A 23,961-nucleotide genomic window follows, 5' to 3' on the forward strand; every position below is an offset into this window, starting at 1 on the left:
TGCCAAAAATAAATTACTTATTTTTGATGATCCCTAACAAACCATCACAAGATTGGTTCAGATCTCTGGATTCATATATTTCCAAATTCCTTTGGAAAGATAAACCCCCGCGTATTAGCTTAAAAACGCTACAAAGAACCAAGGATAGAGGAGGATTAGATCTGCCTAATTTTCACCAATACTTCTTAGCCAACAGGCTTCAGTTCATCTCAGAATGGTTAAAACATACCTTCTTAGTTGAGCCCTGGCTAGATGTTGAACAGGCACTATGCAAGGATCTAGAGATTTCAGACCTACCATTTATTAGCTCAAACATCAAAAGACATGAATGCTTTAAAAGTATCAACATCAGCTTTTCTCTAACAGCATGGTGGGAGTTTCTAAAAATAACGGAGTCTTCATTAATCCCATGCAAACGTACACCTATCTGGAATAACCCTGACATATTACAAAACAATAATATGATTAATTTCCCAGAATGGAGTTGTAAAGGAATTAAATACTTAGAACATATATTAGAGGGAACAGAATTTATTCCATTTGACAGACTAGTTGAACAATATGGGATCAACAAGACAAGGTTTTTAGAATATCAACAAATTAAATCCATAGTAAAAAAGAAATTTAACCTCAGTCAAGTTGAATTACAAACACCACTAAGTGCGGCACATTTTCTTACTCTTAAATCCCCCAAATTATTATCTAAAATATACAGAACACTTTCTAAATTAGATGAATCAATATCCCTTCCTACTGCAAAGTGGGAAGCAGATTTATCAGTCAACCTAGACCAAAACTTCTGGTCTCAGATTTGCTTAAAAACTTTTAAATTAATTAAAAATCCCAGTCTGCAATTAATACAATACAAAATACTTCATAGAGTGCACTATACAGGTCATCGGATGTTTAAGATGGGCTTTACATCTTCCAACAACTGCTCACACTGTCAAGGCAATACACCAGACAATTACATCCACGCTCTTTGGTTCTGTCCACCAGTGCAAAAGTTTTGGCGCGAGATATGTGAAGACTTATCAAAATGTCTGAAATGTAACATTCCAACTTCCCCCTTAGTGTGTTTGTTGGGCAGCTTAGATAATGTCACTTCAGAAAAGAATATAGCCCATATGATCTTCACTGCCCTATGCATAGCCAAGAAAACAGTCCTCATGAACTGGAAAAATAAAAATAATCTTAATTCTAACCAATATAGAAATTATCTATTAGATTACATTAGTCTTGACACAGCCTCTGCCACCACATCAGATCAATTGCTCTGGGCCCCTTTTATCAGCTCCATCACCTAGTGGGGGTGGGGGGTCATAGTTTGGTCCCGCCTTCACTGTTGTGATTGGTGAGGGGGTAGGGACAGGCTTAGGGCGTCGGGGGGTTCCCCGGAGGCATCTTCCTTGGGGGGCTCAACCCGGGGTAGCGGTCACGTCCGGTTGAGGGCTCTGTTGGCTCTCAGGTGACTGTTTCCTCGCGGCTGCGTGCAGCGGGGCTAGGGGAGGGTCTGTGCTGACGGACGTGGGTTACTGACCTGGCAACCTGGCTGCCCCTGGGTGGGTCCGGGATGGGCGTGAGGTTCTGGGGGTGCTCCGTCTCTGGGCGGGGGCCCGGGCCGGGCCTCGGGGGCTCGGGTCCTGGTTGGTGTGTTGCCGGGGTTGTGGGCGGGTGGGTGCATGGGGGCCCGGCCCTGGAGCAGGGTGCCGCCGGTGCATCGAGCCGCCTGGGGGGCTCTTCAACTGGTGGGGGGGATGGTCACATCTGGCAGGAGCTTTCTTCTCTCAGGAACTCTCTGCAGGAGGGGGAGATACAGGAGAGGTGGAGGAAGATCTCAGCCTGGGCGTTTACCGTCTTATGTAGTCTGGAAGATGTGTGGTTGGTGGGGTGGGTGCAGTTTTCTCTGTGGTGGGGTTGGGTGGACTGTCCAGGGCTCTGTGGAGCCGGGGGGCGCTACTGCACTGGGCCCCGGTCTGATGGGCCTGGGCCCCCCTTCCCTGGCGGGTCGCGGAGGGTGGGGGTGCCTACTGGGGTCAGCGGGGGAGCTGGCCCCAGGGAGGGGTTACCTGCCCCTCCCTTCCTTCCCTCCCCATCTCCAGCTGCCTCCCTCTTCCCGCTCCTCCACAACCACCCACACATGCAGGGCCTTGGAGTGGGGGTATGTCACCAGGGTGCAGAGGAGGCTACCCCCCCCCCTGTCCCCTTCTGGCTGCCTCTGCCTCAATTTTATCCCACAACTTAGACATTCACATTATTCACACTCTCATTACACATACATATAGGATCTTGGGGGTGGGCACAATCACGGAGTCCAAATCACCATCAGGGTGTATACCTCACCCCTGACGTCGTTGCCCACCTCTCAATTTTAAATACACTTAGTCATTGAGGGCTAGCAGGAGGGACCATGCGCTTACCTGCTGCTCCTTGGCAGGTAGCTCCATGCCCTCCTGGGTTTTAATTGCACCTTAGAACACATATGCATCAACACTACAATGAGCGGGTGGAGGGAGGTTTGGAGTCTTCTCCCACCCCCATTCTCTGCGGCCTGCTGGAGCGGGGGGGCTAGTAGGAGGAGTTGGCCGTCCGACTGCGGTCTGGGGTGTGGGGCCTCCCTGCTGCTGCGGAGTCGGGGTGGTCTGCCTCTCCCCACCGCAGGGAAAAGGGTAACACCACCTGGGTCTGGGTGCAATTCCCCCCTCCAGGGGCAAGGGTACCTAGACCCGGTTTGTAGAGTACGCTTGGGGAGTGTGATTGTGTGTACAGCGTCTCTTTATGTCTGTCTCCACGTTGGTTGAGTGTGGAGTGAGTGCATATGAGAGCATGAGGGTGGGAATGGATGTTTGTGTCTGTGTGTGCCTGTATGTCTGTGTCTATATGTCAGGTTGGGTATCAGACGCCACCTCTCTGGGGACACCTCAGGCCCTCCAAGGTTTGGAGGCCTATCTCCACCCACCACCACTTCCCCTGCCGGTGGCGGACTCCCTCAGGTGTCGGTGTGTTGGTGGTTCTTTGTGTCTGGGGGTGGGCGTCCGGGTACACACCGGCTCACTCCTTGGCGGCCGCTTGTCGGGGCCTGGGGCCTGGGGCTCGCTCGGGCCCCTTTGGAGGTGGGGTGCCCCCGGCCTCTCGGCCTAGGGCTCGGTCACTCAGGCGCAGCTGGGGGCCGGCGGAGCTCACGGGCGCGTCACTGCAACCCCCCCTGGCTTCTGCTCCGCGGCTGCTGAGTGAGCCCTCATCTGGGACTCTCCTCAGCTCTTACTGGAACAGTGGCGCGGCTGCCCCTCTGTTGGTCTTCCATGGTCTCTTGTGTTCTGGGGGCCTCTGGATGTCTGGAGTTTTGATCTCCTCCATACCCGCTTCACACCCTGGAGGATGGGGCTGTGGCCCCCCCACACTCCCTAGCAGATCATTACATGGAGAAACCTTTGGAATGCAAGCATGCTGATCCACACAGGTATGCACACATGGGTATTCACAGACGCGGACTAAAGCTTTCTTGGCTGCTGCCTCAAAGCACACTGTGCGCTGTCTATCTTGCGTGCTGCACAATATCGTTTATTACTTAGTAAATACTGATATCTATGACTAGCTAGTTTATTGTGATGGTGCTTTGTTTTCTCTATTATTATGTTGCTCTTTGTTGTTTGCTGTCTCCTCTGTTTGTTTGTTTGTTTGTTTTTTCTCCATACAGGTGACCCAGGAGTTTTTTTTTTTTTTGTCTCTCTTCCCCCCCCTTCTCACCGTCTCTTCTCCCCTTGGGTTTTCTTTCTTTCTCTCCCCCTCTCTCTCTCATTCATTCCCCCTGTCCTATTTATTAAAAAAAAAAAAAATGACAAAGGATGAACTGAAGCTCTGCCATCACGTAATGTCGCATACTGCTGTTTCTGATGTCATTTAAGAAAAAAAAAAAAAAAAAAAAAAAAAAAAAGAAGACAGCATACTGAGTAGGCAACCGAGCATAGACACACACACGCACACACACACGCACACGCGGGTTGCCAAACAGAGACGAGCGCACACGGACAAAAATGTACCCATATACACAGCTGAAGCAACGTTTCATCTGAGGGTGTAAGCATACACATCTCTCATTCCCACTCTCTCTGACCCTGTGTACCGGCCTTTGTGAAGGGAAGCCAAGAAGCAGCATGCTTTCACAGATAATGTGCGTAAGCGGATGCAGCCCATCTCAGGATCCTCCACAGCTCAGGCGTAATGCTCCTCCTGTGCGTTAACAACCACTTAAAGGCACATTCACTGTGCCTGCACAATGAGCCACTTTCATCTGCTCCGGTCACCACGAGCAGCACACTTGTTTGTTCTGATTAAATATAAAATACAGGCACGGAGGAGTCCATTTGGAAGCATGAATATCAAAGGCTGGATTGGGCCTCTACAGAGCAGGTCTCTAATGAAGCCTTTTGAGCCAGGCAGGTAAAGTGGGCCTAATTATTTAAATATGTAGGTTTATCTATAAGCCTAGCTTGAGGAATTACTTAGTCATGGCATAATCTTGAGAAACCAGAGTTATTATTATTAGAGGATTAACTTGGGCCCCTCATAAAGCAACTTTCCTGTGGAATGGATTACATTTTTAATCACCAATGCCATCTAAATTTTTTAAACATAAAAGAAATCCTACTAGCAGCAGGTGCAGACGTTCCTCTGAGCCTGAGAACCGCCGTGACTCTCCATTAATTACTAAGCCTATTTACAATCAATAAAGTATCCTTTAATGGGGCCGGTGATGGCAAAGGCCAGCATTGCAGGGCGCCCAATAGGATTTATCTCTTGTTACCGTGGCCTTCAAATTAAAACTCATTGAAGAGGAAGCAACACAGACACAATCGTAGAATTAGTGAGGACACTTGTTTCCTGGGGGAGAGCTCTTACTGTGATTACCTGTAACACAGACGTTACATCAGACACAGAGCAGAGGGAGGATTTCAACTGAAATGGATCGAAATTGTGTCGTTTAAAAAAAAAAGCACAGGCTTTTGGTGCTACCCAATCGGACTAAATCTTTCAGATATGTGAACGAGCAGAAAATTTTAGAGTAAAATCCAATTTTCTTCTTAAACGTATAATAAGACTTGTCCTAAATATAGGTAATTAGGAGTCATCCGTGAAAGAAATACGACTCAATTTTGCTCTGCCAAGAGGAGAAAATATTTTAGTGGACAAAGCACAGTGAAGAAAACAGTATGAGAATGACAAAGGGCGACCTCTCCGAGGACCTCAGCTTCAAGCAATTATAGTACAATCCGGAGTTGTGACTGGGAAACACAAATGTCAGACCTTAATCAAACAAAGACAGGCTTCAGAGAAAGCATGCATTCAGAATATTTATCCTATGAAAGCTGTACAATCGAAGCCGAGTCACCCACAATCGACTGGGTTCTTCCGCTTTATCTTTTGCTCTCAAGGTCCACGGAGAAGAAGTAAGGTGAAGATGGTGGCACCCAGCAGATGGACTTGTTCATTAAAACAGGAGAGAAAACATTCACACACACAAAAAGGAATGAAGCTACTCAGGCTGAAAGCTCGTTTAGTCAGAGCCTCCTCCCTTATCTCGCCAACAGTAGACGCCCTGCAGCACCAGACAGGGATAAATCATCCTCCCATCTCCAGTTTGAGGATGGCCAGGGGAGCAGAGATTCATAAATCACACTGATATCAATAAGGGGAAGTGTCAGAGCCCGGCACACAAGGTGAGAGTTCCACAAGGCAATGCAGAAACCACTTAAGGTTGCTGGTAACAAAGTTTCACTCCTGCCCAGCGATAGATTATTTATTAATCTAGATTAATGCCCTCGCACTCAATGCTTTAGGGGAAGGTGGTGATATCTGTATCAAAATGCACCACACAAGCTTTGATCAGTCACGGATGAGACGGTTATGAAGCCTGTTGTGGACAATGTGAAGTCTGAAAGCTTCTCATCTAACAGCGTCAGAAGTGTATTAAGTTGAAAGCCATTTACTCTTACAAGTGAACAATGATCTAAAAGTAAAACCATTTAAACTACCGGATACTTCACAAAATGACAAATTTAGTGTAATCGTCAAGTGGCAATCTTCAGCACCAATGAATAAGCTGAGGCTGCCTCCAATAGCGAGTCAATCCCCATAGATGCTTATGTTAAAACCCTCTCTGCTAAAAAAAAGCCTGGTCATTCCCCCCTTTGTGACAACTGTACAGGTGAACTTGGTGCCCACGATAAGTCATTAAGCTTCCCAGCTACTGTTGCAAAATAGTTACAAGGTTCCAGTTGAAACTGGATTAAAAAGAAAAAAAAAGTTGAAGAGCCTCCTTTGTGAATGAAATATAAAACTTTTAAAAGACCCTTAAAGCTTTTTATAAGAGAACTAAACTGAGTGCTTTTTGAAGGCTTTAAGACTTACAGATACTCAGTGATCTACTCTCCACTAGCAAATTACATGACTGTACTCTGGCTTGTGGCTTCAACCCGTTATACAAGTGGAGCAACAATATTTGGCTCCAATTTCAGCTCATTTGAATGGAGATATTTGCATATTAGAGACACTCTCTTCTCAAGCTGTGGGTCCCAGCAAGTCCACCCCTCTGCCCCCGATCCATCCATCAGCATGCAAGTATGCAACAGAAAAAGCCCTGAATGTTTAGAATATGGATCACTGTGTGAATGTGTGAATGTGGCTTGTAGCGTGAAGTGCTTTGAGTAGTCATGTGCAGTCCATTTTACCATTTACACAGCCCACATATAGCCATGTGAGTTATCATGTGCTTTGGTTGTGTCATGTCCCGCCGGGGAAACAGAAGTCCTCACGCAGGCCAACTGTCACACAGTTTCGTTACCAAACCTATGCTCATTTGAAACCAGCTAAAGCCTCTTTTGGTCTCTTGTTCAAATCCATTCAAAAGGAAGCGACTGAAATAGCTTGTCAACCTTTATCAGAGTCAAAGAGAGCCACATGAAGGAGAACATAATCCAATGCTTTTTATTTTCCCGTTTGTTTTAGAAGGTGTTTGGGCAAGATCAAATAATGGGATGAAATACTGTTAGCTCTGTAGGCAGGTGTGGAAAATTCCCCTAGCAATGCCGAGGACAGAAATAAATCACAGACCCTATTTATTCTCTCGGAGCTGCAGTTTTTTAAAGTTCACTTGCATGCCTTCTTTGTAATCTCCTTAACAGGTGGACAGTGCAGAAGTAGGTATTTGTCAGTGATAAATGAAAAAGCATTTTTCTCGGCAGACATCAAAGTGACAGCAGCAGAGCTCTGATTTTAAAAGGTTGTGAAGGCGCTACTTAATGCTACCTCGCTTCTCTGTGGTCGCTCCTGTGAACAATAACAGAAAACTGAGTGGCTGAGCAGCAGTGTGACCAGACCTTTGCAGAGAGCAGGTAGAAAGGAAGCGATGATGGAGGAGGAATGAGCTTCGTGGGATTTTCCTAATTGTGATGCTAAGGGTAATGGGACTACTCTGATGTAAAGACTTAGGCAAGCTAATAAGGTTAAATACATAAGCGTGCATTCTTAAATCTTTACCATTTCCGCTGCAAATGACACTAGATGATGCTAAAAGGTCAAAGACGGAGTTAAATATGGTATTTGCCTGGAGAGACAGATTAATGGTGGTTAAATGAGACAGTTCAATTAATCCCACTGCCTGCAGCTTCCAGTCCTCCCTCCTCTTCTCTTCTTCATCCTGTCTCTTCATTCAGAAACCTCACTGCTACACCTGCTGGCCATTTCGGAGTGCTGCTACTGCAACAAATGCATTGAAATGACTGAGCATGGGTGATAGGAGATGTATTAATGAAATGAAACATCTAAACCTAATCTAAATAATAGGCTTTCATCTTTGTTCCTGACATATGACACTGATGTGTCAATCATCTATCTTGTAGAATGCACAGGAAATTTTGGTTTTGCATAAATCCATTTGTATGCCCGTGGCTCCTTAATCATGCTCAAACAAACACACTGGAGCTTCGGGAAGAATGTTTCGATGTTTGACAGGCAGCTTAAAGGAGCAAATAGAGTCGTGACATGAGGACAGAAGGTCATTCTGCAGACAGCCGCTAAAGGCAGGTAATCAACATTGGCAGAAGTGCACATTTGCATTAAGATGGAAGCGTTTAAAACTCAGTCGGTGTCTCTGCTCTGTGCAGGCGCTCAAATTAAATTGTAAGAATTAAATCGGCTGAGTGCTGTACCGTCCCCGGTTCGCATTCATTCCTCATCTCCCTGTTAATCACGGCTTGGATTTACATCAGGCTAGGATCTTCTTGGTGCTCCAAGTGACATTTGAAAGATGGAGCCATTGATGTAATTACACTCCATGCAGCAACAGCACAACAGATTAAGTAAATGTTGATTTTTGTGAAGGCAGTTATATAAAACTGACTGTATTGTGTATAAAAAGCATTCATCCCTGACATTTCATGTTTTTCAAAACAAAAATCACAGTAAAGGCTTCATTTTACACCGATTAACAGCTGCAAGTTTCACTGTGCCAACTGGTTTGTACTAATAATTAAGTAGGCTGAGCTTGTTTGATATTATGACTAAAATACACACAAAAAAAGTGCACTTACTAAAAAAGGCCCTTAAGGTAGTTTCTGTTTTATAACCTATGCCAAGGTCCTTCCATTAAATATATTCCCAGTGACTCAGTGTTGTAAAAGAAAACAAAACCTTACCAAAGAAGTGTGAATACTCTTTTAAAGGCCTTTTAAATGAAAGCACAAAATGGCTAGGATAACTTCTAATAACATTCCCACACATCGTGTCCTGGCTCAGCTGTCACATGGTTCCAGTGCCAGCCCGAAGCTGGTTTCACACAGAATTAAGTAACCCTGCTTCCCTCTGCGCTGTCAGCTCCTTCTGCCTGACATGAGCAGGCTTCAAATGATACCCAAATGTGTTGATTTGGCCACTTCAAGGGAAGCGCTAAACAACCGAGTACGACTCCTATTTCAAGTTGATGTGTGCATCCAAATTAAATTCATTTTCCTAAAAAGCTTGACAACATGTCACTTAGCCGGAGGCCTTGTAGTAACTTTGTATCACTGCGTACCAGAGCCAGATAGTGTTGGACTTCCTTGCCTTAGGCTGTTGTGTATGAAGTGCGGCTTACTGGTTGATAGGCTTAGCATGGTTCCTAAGTGGAGTAAAGGCACGAGGGGGCTTACTGGCTTCCTTCATGAATCCACAGAGTTACAAAGGTCTTCATCTGAAAAAAAACTTTGGTCTTATCCAATAAAGCTGCTGTGTTTCTTCTCTGTTCACTTCAAAGTGAACCCTTGGACACACACAGAGATGACTGGGGCTGAAATGCACTGCAGACAACACATTAAAGCTTCGACCGTATATTTTAAGCAGTCTCATATATCTCTCTATATCTCTCTCTCTCTCTCTCTCTATATATATATATATATATATATATATATATATATATATATATATATATATATATATATATATATATATATATATATACACACACACACATCTTTATTAGGGGTGCAATGATATTCATATCGGTATTGAACCGTTCGATACAGTGCTTTCGGTTCGGTACGCATATGTATGAACAATACAAAATTTTTAATTTATTTTATCAACTTTTCTTCTGACGATGCTGTCTGTGTTGAGAGCTCAGTGGATCTGCGTTCGACTACTCCGCCTAGGCTGCACTGTCGAGAGCAGATCCACTGAGCGCAGCACAAGCTAGCAAGACAGAAGTTAAGCTCGTTGCAACATGGCAAATTGAACCTCCCCCACCCTCATTCAGACCTCGCCTTTGGAACTATTTTGGTCTTCATGTGAAGTATGACCCTGAAGGTAAGTGCGTCATGGACAAAAGTAAAACAGTATGTTGAATGTGCCACGCAATGCTCAATTACATGGGTGGGAATTACTGCGTTAGCGCAGTTTGCTCGTTAACGTGTTGACGCTGTCCAGCCCCACGCACGGGGCGATCCGCGGTAACTCGTTAACGGAGATTTGCCGTGTTGTGGCGTTAACGTCGTTTCAGATTAACGCTGACAGCACTAGTGGGAACACAATGAATATGACTGCACATTTACGCCGACATCATCCTAGTGCAAAGACAAGTGGAAGCAGACAAAAACAACAAGCACGCATGCTACAAACTTTACCCGAGTCATTTAGACAGCCGTTAGCACATGATTCTCCTTATGGGGACCTGATATGTTTAATATGCTGCTGAGAGTATACCCCAGAAGAAGCGTATAGTATAGCTTTTATTTTGGAAAGAGCCATTTCTCTGTAATAAACTCTCTTTTCCAAAGATGAGTGATTTCTCGATCAGATAGATTTATTATTTTATCCCTTTGTTGTTTCAGCAACATTAAATTTAAAAACTGTACTTTTGAGTTAAAATATATATTTATAATTTTAATAAATGACAAATTAAAAAAGCATGAACATTTTTTGTATCGAAAAAATATTGAACCGTGACACCAAAGTATCGAACCGAACCGTGAATTTTGTGTATCGTTGCACCCCTAATCTTTATATATACATATCTATCTATCTATCTATCTATCTATCTATCTATCTGCTGTGGAAGACTTAGAGGACACAGAGAAATGTCATCAGTTCTAGTGTTAAGGCACGTTCATGTCAAGACCCCACACTCACATCCATCTTTTATATACAATCAATGACTGTGCTCCACTTGATGCAATTAGCCAATTACAGTCAACCATGAAATGAAAGTAAAACTAAGTAAAAATTCAGAACTTCAACAAAGGCAAACATTAAGACAAAAGTTCCAAATTAATTTCATCCCTACTTTAAAAAACACAAGAAAGAAGTACTGAATATTACCCCACTACATCTGCCATGCTACATGAGGCACCGGATATTAACTATGGGGTATGAAACACTCCAATATGTGCAGTAGGGCTGCCACGATTTGTCGACTAGTCACGATTACGTCGACTATCAAAATCGTCGACGACTGATTTAATAGTCGACATGTCGTTTGAAGCTTTGTAAGATCGCAAAAGACGCAGGAATAATAGCAGGATTTAAGAGTGTAATAACGGACTGAAACAGAAGATGGCAGCACAGCATGTACAAGGATGCCAGCTGCCGTTAAACCCCGAAGAAGAAGAAGCAGCTGTGTCCCAGAATTCATAGCGCGGCCCAGCTTAGTTTCCAACAATGGCGGTAGCTAGTTAGTTTTAATATTACTCTTATTATTCTTTCTGGGTCACAAAATAAACGTTTAACATATTTTCAGGCGAGAATGTAGCTGTGTAAACCTCAAATATCTGCTCAGTTTATCAGGACACCACATATTTTCAAAAGCGCTCCGACGTTTTCGGAGACGTCTGTTACCCACTAGCTCGATAGCTAGCCGGGGGCTAGGTCACTAGCGCCGTGAGAACACCGGACTCCCGGCAAATTGTTTTCAAACCCACCGCCATCTTTCGCGACTCAGGTTAAATATATATGAGTCACTTAGATAAATTAAAAATGTTATTGTTTGGCTTTTTTTTAGTATTTTATTTGTTCCTGAGTAAATCGGTTTGGCTGAGATTAAAGTTATAGTTTTTACACAGCTGAATAAACGTCAAGCAGACAGCTGATTATCAGAAGTGTGAGATGCTGGAGAATATACTCCGGTGTCCTGTTATATTTTAGATAGCAAGGAGTTTATTAAACTTTACCGAAACAATCTGCAAATTTCATTAAAATTGAATAAACTATCATCTTGTCTTTATTTTTAGTTAGCACCTTAAAAGCTTAAAGCTGTAAGCTAATGATAGTTATATAAGAGCAGATGCTGCTGGTGCAATAAGCTGTAGTTTTATGTCCAGTGGATGATGATCTGATTAGTCGACTAATCGCATAAATAATCGGTGACTAGTCGACTATCAAAATAATCGTTTGTGGCAGCCCTAATGTGCAGTGCTGATTCATTTACACCATGACACAAAAACCTCCACTGAGTGCTGTATAAGATGACAGAGACCAAAATTAGTCATCCCTGATTGTCAGTTAGCTGAAGGTGAAGAGAAACCTGACAACGAAGGTAAAATTAAGTGTCCATCTTTATTTTTGGCATCCACAGATAGTGCCTGTGACGTCAGGAAAACCCACAGACAGTCCATGTGTGGTATTCAACATGTCCCAGGGGTATAGGGAGAATGTTATCAGAGCTTCAGGACAAGGGTATGGTTTCAAAACCACAGGACAAGAACAGAACCGATCAATAAGGAAAGGCCATTTAACACAACAGAAGAAGAGAGTCAGAGAGAGTCGTTTAGGTGTGTCAAAGGGGTACTCACGTTGACATTTGGTGCTGGCAAAATTACTTTCTCCCATTTACTGAGCTTATCCACTCATAAATAAGGCAGAAAAACAGATCCAATTGTCAAAAGTGATTGTTGACAACAGCCTCTGTTTTGTTCACGTCTGGGGAAATAAGTCTGCAAATTACACTGGCGTGGATATAAACGGGGCTCCACTGAAGCAGAGACTGAGCTCGGAGAGGAATACTTTTCCTGATGAATTATGCATTGTTCCACTTTTGTATCATCATGTATGCCACCACCACGTTCATGTTCACTCTGTGAAGAACTTTTTGTCCACTGCGAATTAGCAGCACCTCTCTCTAATCACCTTTCATGTCATCCACAGACAGTTTCTACAGGAGATGCGTTTGCAGTCAACCTGCAAACGACTGTGATTAAACAGCCAGTGTCAGATTGCAGGGACATGGTCTCCTTTTTATGTAATCAGCAACAAAATATGTAGCTTTATCACCAACTTAAAATTTAAGTTAACTTAATCCTTTTTATCCTCCAGATTGTTAAGTCCTGAGCCATCTATATACCACCACAAAAAAAAGGCATTAGTGGGCTTCACAAGGGTAATGGTGCCTTCAAGGTTGCCATTTGTAACTATAAATCTAGCTTTGAGCAGAGAGTACAAAAGGACAGAAGGAAGTGTGGGAGGGAGAGAAAACATCTTAAATTACTTGCTCTTCCAGTTCATCCCACGACCAGATCTCTGTCACGGGTTGGACTGACGTTTGATTGAAAGTGCAGACACGGCAAACCAAGACCCAATTAGCACGTTGGCTAGCCCCTGACCCCTGATGGCAATCTGATGACTACCAATAAATGTCTGTTAGATCACAGTGTGTCAATCACGTCTGGTGGCTCGGGAAGACGGAGCTTTGGTTTACTCCCACACTCGCACAGAAAAACGATCCAGGCTTCAAAGAAAATTGGACATATTTTATTTATGAACACTTTCATACACGTTGGCAGTCACGCATGTCATTTTCACTTCAGCAGCAATGCATTAAGGAGCTTTAATTGAAAGACACTTATACAGCAAGTGATTTCATTAAATGACTGATTGTTTTCTTGTGGCGTCACAATTATTTGTCTTTAGTCATTAAGACTGTTGGGTTGATGAGGATGTGCTGTGGAAATTAATGAGCTTTCACGCACAAGAAAAAGCATTTTTCACTCTGTTTAATTGAAAATGAGGCACTGTATTATTAATGCGAATACAGCATTGTCCCTGGATGAGGTCTGCTGAACAGCCATCAGCGGTCAATAACGTATGAATGTCTCTGAATGTGGACATGTGATTCCCTACAAGCTGAGGGTGCAGAAATCTCATGTAGATGGAACCATGTAGCATCGCCTCCAATCCGTCCTCTCTGCTCAAAGTCACAAATCTTTCACCACGCCTTAGCATTCCACATTAGCACACTGATGTAGGCCTTGCCAACCTCAGCAAAAGAAAAAGGTTCATCTGGAGACACACTGCACCAGCCTTACACAAACTGTCCATACTGGGTCCAGTTCTAGGTTTTTGGGGACCTTATGGACATTTTTCAGGGACTCCCTCATAATCCTTAAATCAATTAAACATACTTAATATAATTTGTTGTGCATCACAGTTTCTATTGACTAAGCATAAATGGTCTCCATCTGTAATCATGTACTGTTTTAAATATTAGAGCACAATTTTTATAACTATTTTTTTAAAGCATCCCTTGCCATTGGGTTGCAGACACCTTTAGGTTCCCTGGCCCCTCTTTGAGTACCATGTGTTTAAAAAGTGCAATCGTGGGGCACCACTATAGCTCACTTGGTTGAGCAGGTAATCCATATGCCAATAGGCTGCAGGGGCCTGAGTTTGATTCTGCTACAGACCATTTCCTGCGCGCTCTCCTCATTCTCCTGTCTGCTTCCAGCTGTCCAACAAAGGCTTTTAAAAAATGCCCCAAAAATTTATTAAAAAAAAAAAAAAGCCATCGCAACAGCCAGGTGGGATTCTGTGGTCGGGGGGGGGGGAATAAAATAACACATTTAATACATCATTTCTGTTCCCTGTTGCTATTCCAGTGTGAGAATCTCTAATGCATTTGCAGTCATTTATTGTCCCGTGCGTTTTTTCTCATGTGCTCTCCATCCCCTATGGCTGTCATCATATGTGAGGGGAGGAAGGCTGGAAGGTCCTCGAGGAGCATTGCTGACCCCCTAACCCTTCCAGTGTAGTCAACTAAAGGGAACTAGGGCCACTAATGACCCTGCTGGACCAAAGTCAAGTGCCTCAGAAGAAGACAAGCACCTTGCATTGCTGTGTGGGCTGTTGAAGCACCTTGTATAACCTAAGGTTAAAAGGTGATACAAAAGAGCACACTTAGCAGTCAAGCTTATGTAGTAGCCAGTGGAGCTGCTACCGAGGAAATAAAACTGCCTGCATGTTTACCTAAACCAATCCCAACCCTTAAATTAATTTCAGATCACAAACTGGTGAAGACGTAGAAAAATGTTCCTTTGCATAAATCACAATGATATCCATCACATTTATCTCCTCAAGATCAGAATAAAAACAGGGTTTGTTCCTGGCTGAAATAAGCATCACTACAAATATAATCTGAACATAATTAGTCCTTGTACAGTAAAGGAAATTATTGAGAATTGCCACTGTATAAATAAAACAAAATTAAATAGTCTATGACCTTTTTATGAACAAAAAAACTTTATTATGCTTGAGTAAATAATACTCCCCATTTGCATCATTTTACTACAGCGGTAGTGATTTTGCTTAGTGTTGCAGGAATCTTTACATCTTTGCATAAAAACCTGGAAAATGTGAAAGCGTAATCTTAGCTCCGTTCATCAAAATAAATCACAAGCTGTTTTACAGCCTCACAAGGAAGTTTAGTTTCTGAACTTTACAAAGGAAGACTGCCAGAAAGAGAATAGCCTCAACAACGGACACTTGTTCCACAAAGTAACTGCCACATATATGGAAGTTGTGTTGGTGGATAACATAAGAAGTCCCGTGTTTCACCGAGAAGATAAGCGTTGGCTATGTGAAGATCACAGAAGTTTGGAAATCTCTTACGACCGGATGTTTTTCTCTCCTACACCAGGGAATCTTTTTCTTTCCAAAAATGCTTTGCTTTACTTATCAAATCCTACCAAACTCCCCACTGAAAGACACTGAGAATGAAAGTGTAATACATTTAAAAAAGGTCAATCTACACCTTGCAACCCCGTCCAAGAGGGACCACACACACTCTGTGCATCTACAAGATAATTTGCTCTCCTACAAAGCACAGTTGCCGCCAACTCTTTTTGTTGTTTAACAGTTAGATTCTGGGGGAGGGGCAGCAGCTGTTAGCTGAGCCCAGCTGTCAAAGATGGCTGGCATAGATGAGAGGGGAGGAGCGGATTTGAGCAAACCTGTGCATGAATGGTCCCAAAGGAAACTCACTTTAAAAGAGTTCCCCCAACAGCCCAGATGATAACTGGATGTCTCTGTTTACCTCTGCGTCTAAGGCATATTGGCAATCCCATGCACTCATTACATCCGCTAAATACTGTGATGAAGATAAACCATGATTGACTTGGCAATGATGATGAGGTTTCGCATGAAATGTCTACATAGTCTGCATATTCTTAAAACTTTGGTCCGACTACACACCTCACCAGCATCATTTACAAGAAAAAGTCCAGATGCTCCCGTGGTCTCGTTGCACTACGTCCAAACACAATACAATAAACTACACAGGGCAAATTGAGGTGGACTTGGGCCACTGACTGAAAAGATTATGATTTACAGGGTAGGAGTTTATGACCCCCCCCCCCCTCCTCATAATTATTATGCATGAACTGAAATGAGGAAAAAAATGTTAAGGAAACTGTGGTACAGCTCAGTCTAGACTACAATGCACATTTGCTTTCATGCTGTTCACGCCATGTTATTTCTCAAACCGTACATTAGCACAAATTGAATTCTCCGTCCTTCATTTCCTGTGTTGGAGCCTGGCTAGTTCACTGTGGTCACTGTTGAGACCACTGGAAGCCGGGCAGCATTATGATGCTTAATGACACGGCTTTAAGCGGACTACGTCAGCTGTTAAAATGAAGGCTTTTAGCAACTCTAACCTGGATTTTCTCTTTGCCACTGCTACCATGGAAGATAATAATTTCAAAGTAAGACTCAGTACTGCACGTTCTTTCATAACAAAAAATATTTTTTCTAATGAGAAATATAACCAACGATAATTCATCTACCCGTTACCATGATAGCACCATCATCTGTCCATCATAGCTTCTGTTATTTGGACTGTGGATGACAAAAATGTCAATATATGTATGCTTGGTCTTGCAAAATATATGTATACTCTACTGAAAACCCCAAAACAGAAATCCTCACAGGACATGAGAATAAAAAGCCCTTTCATGTACAACTTCCAATATGCCCCCACCCCCCGAATGAATCATTGCTCAAAGCCAATGCAGCTCCCTCCCACCTCAAACCACCGAATCCAGAGTTAATCAATGTGTCCAGCTTCAAAGCCATTGGCCTAAAATGCTCAATGAGCTGCATGGCAATTACAGTACATTATAGCTAACAGCATCCAAATCAGCAGACACCCCCCCACCCCACCCCACCCACACCCCCCGCCAGATCAGCAGTGCAGACAATAGAGTCTAACAAAAAAAACTATACTGTTGTTTTTCTTAACCTGTCCACAAGGTAAATGAAAGAGAGGATGAGATTTCTTACAAGTGTGTTTTTCAGCCAGGATTGTTCCTCTGCTTTTCAGCTGAAATAACCTATGCAGAGACAATTATGTAATCCCTCACCAGCTTCCCGCTTAACTATCAACGGCATTAGCTGGCAAGCATGACTAAGCTAGAGCTGTCCCAAGCACAGAGGTAAGATAGAGGGCGAGTTATCCTTTATCTATTTTCATAGGGAAACCTAAACATTAAATCCATCCAAAGTATTAGGAGCAGTGTACAGCCACCGTGTAGCACCCCAGGGAACAGGAGCTCCCAGAGGATACACATGCAAAAACAGAGAGGACACACGAACTCCACACAGTGAACTGCCCCAGTTTGAACCCAGGGAGCAGTGCTGAGAACTAAGCCACCATCGTATGGGCTGTGCGGGCTGATAGATCCACCGTCACAGCACTTATTGGTTTTTAGACTTCTGTTTTAATGCTTCAAGATATGCAATTTGATCATGGCATGATGCAAGGAATCACATTCAAGAAGTCTTGATGCATGCTCAATCATCCAGGTAAGAAAATCCCAAAAAGTTGATTCTGTTCATCTGGACGTAGCGTTTTCAGTGCCAGAAACGTCACTCATCCAGGAAGTCACATGGAAGTGGTGGATCTGACTGAAAACCTCAGGAAAATATATGGCACTATGCAGAATGTTAGCTGCACTGATGGGTGTCTAAACAGGTTGATAATTTACAAATTAATGTATAAGACTTGAAAAAAATGATCAACATCATAAACTCATCAGGAAAGTCAAGAATTTAATGAGAAGTAAGGTAGGTTTTGTGTTAAGGAATTTCTGACTGTTTTTCATTAACAAAAAGACAGACATGCACCAGCCCATTCACAGCAGCCAGAAAGGCATTTTATTCTTTCATTCTTTGACTATTTGGCAACCGAGGTCTGTGGTTTCTGTGTTATACTCAAGTCAAAGCAATGTTCAAGCTGGAGGAAACATATCCCCTGAACATTCAAGCTACTTGGAAAATAATCCCTGGTATTATCTGCTCATAATCTTGAATGGATTTTTGACTACAAGTACAAACACGACCCAAAGCGAAACCGTTCTGGACTTACAAACTGGAGGGAAAAAAGCAAAAAAACAAAATCAAGCCAGCGAGGGCAGCTCTCCCTAAACGTACACAGAATTTATCTTGCAACTAAATTGGTTTGCTTCACAACTGGCTCCTAGCGTTGGCGTTTGTGGCTTTCAGTGTGTCAGATTTGACACAGCTCTCTTTCAGTAGCTGTGGGCTGTAGCTAACCACCCACACAACCCACTGGAGACCAAGCAGATTCCCTTCACCAGCTTGACAACACAGATCATTCTCATCATTGTCCCCTCGAGCACTGAGCAGACATTTATTGCCTAAAGCATGTGACTGGTCAAAATATGACTAATACTATAGTGAGCAAGTCTATAAATGCAGGTCCTTTACTGTAAAAATGAGCTGAGGCTTATAGAAAACTACTGAAGCTACTAGAATATAGTGCAAACCACCAACGCCTACAGTTTCCAGAGGGTTAACACCACATCACTTTGGATGACATGCACAATTGAAGCACTAGAAGCCAGCATTTTATGCGCCCGGAGATGTTGTCATATTTCTGCATCTTCGCACCAGTGACCAACGCGGGAGCCGCCACGCAACGTCAATCACAAACTGACAGGTCCACGCTGATGGCCAAAGGGGGACAAAGCAGCCTTCCTCTGGTCCAAGCCCCGAGATTTGTGCATTTTTGACTTGTTTACCAAGATGGGTGTCCAGAAGAGGGGAAATCTAAAAGATTTATGCATATAAATCAAATCAACCGCTCAAACAAAGAAATTCCTTCACACGCTAAAATGTGAGTAATTCAGACCTTTGCAGCAGTTTATGATTATAATTTACGCCAGCTCCTAAACAGCACTCGCAGACTGTGTCCCTTTTGTACAGTCCCAGCTTTACAGCCGAGGAATCTCTGAGGAAGAAGAAAAGAGCCAGTGTCATGCGGTCAGAAGGCATTTTAGTCAGGCAAAAATTTGTGTCAGCACTTTCTGCAAGGGAGCGAGAGGCCAGCGTTCAGAGTTAGCCTCTTTCTCAGAGGAGAGCCAGGGTTTAATGGGACTACTCTTCCACTCCATTTGCCTGCTCACATCTTGCAGGCCACAGCTGCATACATGTGAGCCAGTGACTGTCGCTCTGCATACCTCTCTGCAGCCTGGGAGCTCCTGAACCCACTTTAACAGCTGACAGAAGTCATTCGTCTTCAGGCGCACACTTGAACATCGAAACGGACTATGGACAAAACGCACGTGGATGAGACAACACTTTGTCCTGGTAATAAGACTGCAGAGGTCGCTGACAAATTACGCATTTTCGTACCTCCTTACCGGCCCTCGAAATTATCGCACCACATCCTCATGCTGCTGTGTGGGTTATAGTTTTTCTGACTGTGACAACACCAGAAGGTCTTGCTCTGACTTTGGATCCATTTCAGACCCAAACAACAATTTCATGGCTGGCTGGTCTCAAAGTAATTACATATGGCCTCAAGCCGGAGCATCGATCAGTACCCGGGACACTTCTGAAAAATAAGACTATTTTTGATAGACAGCTTCTTTAAGAGAAGACAGCACCTCTACCGTATGGACTGTGGAAATTCACAGTGAAAAAGAAGCAGGCTCTATGTTTCATGCATTTATTTCCTGTTGACAGAGTTTTCAGAGTTAACTCACATTCCCAACTCCCGTCTCCTGAAAAACAAGTGTTACATGTTCAACTACTAAATCTTTAAATAACACAAATTTGAAAGAAACAATTTGCTAGAATTAGCATTCCGTATATAGCAGCTTGAAATGTAGTGCCACTTAAACAAGCAAGCTGCTAACTCCCAGTTTAGCCTTCTAACCAAGGGTGTCAAACAAAGGTCTACAATCTGGCCCACAGGACAGTTTTGGAAAATGTGAAGGAGGGCATAAATTTTGCACTTTTAATTTATTTATTTATTTATTTAGTAGTTTTACAGCTTTTCCTCCTGATAAAGACCTCCTCCATGGCAATACCACAACAGAGTAATAAAGTAAACAAATGGGGAAAACAAGTTCCTGTTTTTTGAGGCCACAGTCATTTTTTTAAGAAACATGCTCTGTATACTAACAAAAGCTTTCGGCTTTATAATTACAGGACAGTTTTTGTTCTCATTTTGTGGCCTACTTACACATTGCAAGCTTAACAACATATCTACTGTTCTGTGAGTGTTCCTATACCCCAGGACTTTTCTGTGGTGCATCTGTAGGTGTAAAAAGGTCCCAGCTACACACCGGTTCCTGTGCCATGAAACTTAAGAAGACTCACCATGAGCAGACAACAAATCCGGCTTTGAGGGCAGCGAGGCGCTACATTTCGCTGGGCTGAACCACAGTCCCAAACCCTCTCCAGAGGGGACACCCAGCAGCTCTCTACAAAGGCAATAACAGTGAAATAAAACACTTTAAGGTGAGCAATGAACTGAAAGGGCCTTGTATTGACACACAAGAGAAACAGCAGACACTATTTGACATCCGACTCAGTGGAGTGGCAAGTCCACAGAGTGAACAGCCTGACCTGTCACTGTTCACTCTGCTGTGGATCTTTTTCCAACAGAGAACACAAACAGCTTTCGGGGCTACAAGGCCTGATTGTTAGGGCGGAATGGGACAGCAGACAGTTGTCATATTCCACAGAGGGTGGAATCTGACATAAAGTACTGCTTTGAAAGTTGTGATGTAGAGGCTCTAAGTAGTCTGACCGAAAGTCTGATTATGTCATTAGATGTTGAGTTAAGGACGGGGGAGAGAGGGACCGAAATATCTGTGTGGGTGATGTTAGCAGCCATGTGATTAACACGAAAATGAGTGGGAACCGGAGAGATGTAAATGTGAACGGCTATTGTTTGGCTGCTCCCAGTGTCGAGCATTTAAATTAACATCTTTAATACACACAGGCCACCCAGTGGTAACATTACATTACATCACATACTGCGTCCCCCTTAATGCTCATAAGTACGGTAATCTTCGGCAGCATTTATTAGCTACAGGGGACCCACTGAGCTCATTCCAACTTCATATTTTTATTTTACACTCTACAAAAGTATCCCTGCATGATTCACAGTTTAAAATAATACTTATGCATCTCTAACGGGGACTTGGTGCAGCCTCTCACCTCATCCACTGTCTGAACCCCCCCCCCAACCCTTTAACCCGAGACAGCATGAAAAAGGTGGACCACGTTGGGGAGTGTCAAGCATGGGGTAGACATGAGAGAGAAACTGAGGACAAAACATTCATAATGCCCTGGATAATAATTTTAAACACTCAGTGTAACCAACTTTTGCAAATGTTAACTTTTTCTTCCCTTAATATGACCTAAAATGAGCATCCAGAGGTGTTTTTGCAACCTCAGGTATTTCCCCCTAGTGGCCATTAAAAAACAAACAAAACAACAAAAACAACAAAAAACTGACCGCCTGGCAACCGCCTAACAACCGTCTGTCGCTAGGGAAAAATGAGTACTCCCCAACCAGTTGCGATCAGTTGCTGAATGCTACTGTGATATCATCTACCAGCAACGCAGGCCTAAAGACTGGTTTAATGACCCCTCTGTGAGCACCAGTTGCTATGGGAAAAGCTGTATTCCCTGAGCAGCTGGTGAGTGGTTACAAGAGGTTGTTTGCCGTTCGTAAATGAAACTGGTTACAAAGAGATATATGTTGCCGTGCACGTAAACCTCACAATTACTTTGGTTGCTAAGGAGATTGACACAGTGACCTATAGTTTGCATGGAACTACACTTGTCTGTAAACACCAACTACACCCTATGAGGTAGTGAAACTGTTTAAGTTATGCCTTACTGCTACACCTTTACTTTGAAGGTGAACTTTCTCCATTTCCTGCTTTGTGTCGCACATTTTTTTAAAGTTTCTCTACTGTTTGGTGATTGGTTAATGAGTGTTTGCGAACACTAGTGTCATCCATGCACCATGGGTGACCAAAGAAAGGAGGTTTTTGGAACTCCCCTGTATTTTTTCACCAATTTCACTTACACCAACCTCTAGGAAACTCTTAAAGCTGGCTGGAAAATACACGTTTTCCCCTCGGCCTGTGTAACTGAGGCCTAAACCAACTTTCTTCTGTTTTACTGGTCTAGCAAGTGGCAAGGATTTCTGTGTCCTGGTAGAGCTGTGTGCCAGAGATGCCCAGAGTTGAAATCGATGCCATATGAAGCCAAGAGTATAAAAAACCTGACAGAAACCAAACATTTAGAGCAGCCTGAAGCCTATGCTATTGGCTTACAGGGCTTGGTTGTGCATATCCTGACCTCATTAGAAACACTGATTATGATTAATCTGAGCACCCACCATTACATCAGTGTATATATATATATATATATGACAGAAAATAAGGAAAGGCATAACAGAGCCAATTTAAAGTTGCACTGGCCCATAGAGATTTTTGGGTACTTTTTATATTAAGACAGCAGCAGTGAGAAGACAGAAAGTTGGGGGTGGGGTTGTCACATGCAGCAAATGCAACATAGCAGGGATGTGCACTGTACCAAAAAAGCTACATGGAATCATGTTCAATAGCAACTTAACTAGCACACACTTTTGGAGAGAGGACATTACTTGCACCAGTTTTTGTGAAACAAATATTTCCCTAAAAGCTTCCAGTGTGTTTTAATATTTTCATTCAAGCTTTCTGAAGTCCCCATTTCAACTCTCACGTCTCCCGCTGCCATCCTCCAGACTCAATGTAGATAAATTTCCCACATCAACTAAGAAAAAGAAACAGAAGGTCATTTCTGCACAAAAGACAGAAAAGAATACGGCAACACAGTAATCAAGTTTTCTCAAGGGTGTCACGCAGAGTTTGAATACTTTTTCCCCCCCATTTTCTAATTATAGTTTGCTCTCTGTAGGGGACACTTTATAAGACTTAATCTGTTTTACACCAACTTGCCAACACATTAATTAAGCTGAGCAAACCAAAAGTCTAAATAAATTACAGCAGGAATCATGAGAGGCAGTAAGAATAACTCCATCATTCTGAGTTAGACGCTTAGAAATATTTTTGTTCTGGGATTTGCAGGCTTAGAGGGGAAATCTAAATAACGTCTGTGATGCTATGCTTGGGGTAACATTTGACTTTTTTAATTGAAAGCAAACATGAAAGCCCACATCGTGATCTTTAAATAAAATGTCATCTCCTCTATCAAACACTATTTTTTAACTGCAATTTTTCTTACTGTGAATTTATCTGACATAACATTTCCAAGGAGATCTGGTTATGCGAGTTTAGTGCGTATGCAAGTGAAACAGTCTGCAGAAATACAGCTAATGGTTCGGGGTTAGAGAGAGCTAGCAGAAGCCATAGAAAGCCACTCCCCTTGTCACTCCAATCCAGAAGGGTCACATTGTTTGGGCAGCTGCCCCCCAGCAGATGATGATTAGAAGAGAAAGAAGGGCGAAACACGTCCCTGTGCTGCTTGTCTGGTTTAGAAAGATACGGCTTGTTGCGGCTAAGCCTGGTGCACAAAATGAAAAAACATCCACAGAAATCCTAATCATCTGGCAGAATAAAAAGTAAATTCTCTTTTGTCTGCTGGGCTTCTGTGTTATTAGCCGAACAGGCCAAGAAATAAGATCAAAACAAATTATGTGACCAACACACTAAGTCCCCATTTCACTGATAAATAAGGCATTTAAGCTTTCCCTCTCATCGCCTCCTCAAAGGCCATGAGTGTTTCAGCTTTCATGTAATACAAATGCCTCTGTGTAAAGGCTAGCACTTCATTTTTGCCTTTTCAAGCTAACATCATGAAGAAGCCACTGTTCTGTCCAATTTGAGAAACGGGTAC

The 23,961-nt window shown here is 43.1% G+C and overlaps 1 protein-coding gene across 1 annotated transcript in view; it reads right to left on the bottom strand.

Moving 5' to 3' along the window:
• The window catches only part of tanc2b (tetratricopeptide repeat, ankyrin repeat and coiled-coil containing 2b), a 190,091-nt gene that overhangs the window by 151,614 nt on the left and 14,516 nt on the right, over positions 1-23,961 (bottom strand). Inside the window, exon 2 of the mRNA XM_085361558.1 lies at positions 20,422-20,525. The gene's annotated coding sequence lies outside the window, so the exon portion shown is untranslated. The remainder of the gene's footprint in view (positions 1-20,421; positions 20,526-23,961) is intronic.

Source organism: Diplotaxodon limnothrissa, linkage group LG8, assembly GCF_057381915.1.
Source record: "Diplotaxodon limnothrissa isolate DT_005_m linkage group LG8, D_limnothrissa_male_GT1.1, whole genome shotgun sequence".
In the NCBI taxonomy this organism is placed as follows: Eukaryota; Metazoa; Chordata; class Actinopteri; order Cichliformes; family Cichlidae; genus Diplotaxodon; species Diplotaxodon limnothrissa.